The sequence below is a fragment of the Pelodiscus sinensis genome, chromosome 25, assembly GCF_049634645.1.
Source record: "Pelodiscus sinensis isolate JC-2024 chromosome 25, ASM4963464v1, whole genome shotgun sequence".
NCBI lineage: Eukaryota > Metazoa > Chordata > Testudines > Trionychidae > Pelodiscus > Pelodiscus sinensis.
In genome coordinates, this window is record NC_134735.1 from 4,836,735 (window position 1) to 4,840,774 (window position 4,040).

Below are 4,040 nucleotides of genomic sequence, written 5' to 3' on the forward strand. Positions count from 1 at the left end.
CCCCCCCCATCCTTCTCCCCCCCCATCCTTCCCCCCCCATCCTTCTCCCCCTCCCCATCCTTTCCCCCCCATCCTTTCCCCCCCCATCCTTTTCCCCCCCCATCCTTCTCCCCCTCCCCATCCTTTCCCCCCCCCCCCATCCTTCTCCCCCCAGCCCGGATTCCAGGCGGTGCCTTGTTGGAGATGTAAACGGTAAGAACGGGGAAGCGCACAGCTCAGCCCCTGCATTCGGGTCTACGAGCTCGGCATCTGACGCGCCTTCCTTTTGCTCCCCACCTTCCCCCTGGCTCGGAGCCGGGATCCCTGGCAGAGGAGGAAGGCGCGTTCCTGGCAGCTGATCCGGGCGGGCGCATCGCTGTCCTTTCGCCTAAGGCCGCTTCGTAGTTTGCAATTACAGAAATACAACTAGGGATGGAGAAAGGGGGGTTGGAAATTGACTTGCCCCCCTCCCCCGCTGGGGGAAAGTGAGTGTCCCAGAGCGATTGCTGCAGATTTTGGCCCAAGGACGTTTTGGTGGCAGCTGTGACATCTGGTACCAGGCAGCCCCCATGGCTTCGGGGTGCGCCCCCCAGATCTGTGGGTCTGTTCTGTAACCGAGCACCTGGGGTGCCCCGTGCTCCCAGCGAGCCGTAAGCCGATGGGGGAGGACGGGGGAGAGGTACAATTCAGGACAAGGGGAAAGAGCATCCTTCCTCGAGGTTCGGCAATCCAGGAAGGTGCTTTTCCTTGGCCGTTTGGCTCGGCTTACTCTGTGCTTGGTATCCAGAGCGATCCCATTAGCGCAGCGCTCTAATGATCTAATGTGTGGCCGCCGGAGCGTAGCAATTCTCAGGGGTGGAGGAAGAGGAGAAAAAGCAGCAGGAGCCCCTGTTTCTCTGGCTTCCTAATTACTGAGGATGCTTCGCTTTTTAGCTGTCGGTCTCTTCGGGCTGATGAAATGGAGGCCAAAGGGAATCTGGGAACCTCCCCCCATTTATTTATCGTCTGGACTCAGTATTGAGTCAATGTCTCTGCATGATGTTAGGGGGCACAGTTATTTCGAAAGTTATTTCGAAAGAATGTTGCGGTGTAGACGTACCCACACGGGTGTGCGTGCAAAAGCCAGGGTGTTGCGTTTGTTAAATGAGGAGGTCAGATTTTGCCTTCCTCAATTCCCCGCTGCAATATCAGCCGAATCCTGCATAGTTTACTTCCTGCGGTCCCAATCCAGCAAAGGTTCCAACATGCTTAACGTGAGGCCTTTGAGTAGTTCCCACTGCAATCTTGGCAGGATCGGGGCGTGGGTTTATGTCCTGAGGCTCCTGGGTGCTGTCCAACTGCTGTTGCGTTCCTCCCCAGAGGCAGTTGCTTTTTAGTGGTAGATAAAGTGACCCATCTGTTAAAGGAGTTTGCAATGGTGAGATGTGTAACGTAGGAGGCTGGGTGTTTTGGGCTAGTAAGAGCGTGCTCCTAGTTTCAGAGCAATCCAGCTCACCAGGCTGAAACAGATCCATGCACCGGGAGTGCCGTATCACTGCTGTTGGGCCTTCTTGTGCACATTTTACAGATGGGGAAATCGAGGCACAGAAAGGGTAAGCCACTGAGGGAGCCAGTGCTGAACTTGGGATCAGGGCACTGGCCTGCTGGTGCTTTAAGGATGCAGCTGCAGTGCCTCCCTGTTCTAGCAGCAGTACTGAGAATTATTTGGATTCCTGTTGCTTGGAAGACCTGCAGACCTGACCCAGGACACCACGGACAAACACACAACAGGAGGACTGTCCCTGCCCCCCCGGAGAACTTAGGGTGACTCTAAGAGCAATGGTAGGAGCCCTGGCACTGGTAGATAACCACTGACCTCAGTTTCTGGGATTGGTGGCGCTGTACTGGATAGTGGTGCGTATTCGGACACCCCAGGCACACAAATGGAAAATATCGGACCATTCCTCCATCCCAAATTTTACAGTTTTTCATGAACAATCGCTCCCCTGAAATGTCCTAGCAAGAGGGGCGTTGTTCTCCTATGTAAAAACATCTGCCCTCCAGGTAGGGACAGAGAAACGGTGCCGTGCGGCATTTGTACAGCGCCATGCACAAGGGGAGCCTGGCCCACGACCCAGCTCCTAGATCCAACAGCCATACCAATCATTAATGACAGGGCCATGGGGCCGCAGGAGAGAGCTGCACCTCTGGCCTAGCCACAGTTCGTGAACAGCCAATTCCTAATACAAATCACGTCACTGCCAGTGAACTGTCTGAAGAAGAGTCATTAAGTAAAAGGTGGGGAGGGGGCAAAGTGAACCACAAATGCTCATCACGCCTGACCCAGCAAAACACGTCAGCATGGACTTACACTTTTAAGCACCGGGGGGCACCTGGAGTGACTCCCCAGGGCTGTGCCGGATTGGAACCTGCACAAAGAAATTGACCAGCTTGGCTCCAGGTATTCAGCTCCCAACGCTGGCAGGCAATAATCTTGCCCTGATCCTCTGGCGAATGGTCTAAATTGGCCACCCAGGTCTCATCCATCTCAGATTTCTACGCTCCAGCTAAACGAAGGCTTTGTGAAGCCACTGAGCAGCCCGAGCAGCTGCAAGCAATGCCGATGCCCTCTTTAACCTGCCCCCCAAGTTGCAGCCGGGATCCATTGCGTTCCCGCCCTCTCTGCTTTGCCAGGAAAGGAAGCCATCCACAAAGCAGCTCCTGCTCCCCAGAGAGGAGACCAGTGACTCTGCAGCGGCACCTGACAATCCAGATGCTTCCTGAATTGTAGGTTTCCTTCCCGGCCCACAGCTGTTGGCCCCTCCTGCCCCAGAACCCCAGCTAGGGAGGTGCCAGGACACAGTGAGTCTCTTTTTAAAAAGCCAGGGCCCCGGAGCCAGAGCAGGTGTTTGACAGGTCGCTTTCCATCCAAAGGCCACCAAGTCTGGGGACCTTTCAAGGCTGTCCCACACGACAGTCAGAATCTTGGGCACCGAAACCGACTCCAAGAGTTACTTGCCGCTCTACAAAGGAGAAAGCGGAGATGGTGGTGACATCGGCACTGGCACCAGACATGTAAATGGCTTGCCCAGCTGCTGACTTGACTCGTAGGCTGTGTCTAGACTGGCAAGTTTTTCTGCAAAATCAGCTGCTTTTCTGGAAAAACTTGCCAGCTGTCTACACTGGCTGCTTGAATTTCCGCAAAAGCACTGACTTCCTACTTTAAGAAATCAGTGCTTCTTGCGGAAATACTATGCTGCTCCCGTTCAGGCAAAAGCCCTCTTGCACAAATCATTTGCACAAGAGGGCCAGTGTAGACAGCACAGTACTGTTTTGCGCAAAAAGGCCCTGATGGCTAAAATGGTGATCAGGGCAAAAGCGCGTCTAGATTGGCACGGATGCTTTTCCACAAAAAGTGCTTTTGCAGAAAAACGTCCGTGCCAATCTAGACGCTCTTTTCCACAAATGCTTTTAACGGAAAACTTTTCTGTTAAAAGCATTTGGGGAAAATCAGGCCAGTCTAGATGTAGCCCTAGGGAAGGGGCGACAAACCCAGGCTGGAATTCTGTGGTTCCGGGCCGTCTCCCAATCAAGTCGGTTCTCAGATATGAAGTTGAATTCTGCTCTGGATTGCACCAGGAGAGTGGCCCAAGAGTTACTCCTGCACAATAGGGAGGAAGTTTTCCCTCTAGAGTGCACACATAACATTCCTTGCGTCCTGGCTTAAAGAGCTTTGCAAAGCTCTTTAAGCACCATTTTACAGGTCGGGAAACTGAGGCACGAAGCAGTCAAGTGACTTGATCCAGGTCTTCAGGAGGGTCAGTGGCAGGGTTGCAGATAGAGCCCAGTCCCTTGCTCTGTTCAGCGCCTCTGCTACCATCTCTGTTCCAAGCCTGTGAGCTTGAAGGGCCTTGTAACAAGAGAAGTCGCCCAGGAGAAGTTTATCAGCAGCAGCTTTTTTTTCAAGGGCTTGAGCATGGTCATTCCAGTGTCGGCCTCTCTTGTCACACCTGAAGGCTTATCTGGTAGTAACACCTGTCTGCAGATCTCAAAGCACTTTGCAAACCTTCCGCTCATGGACT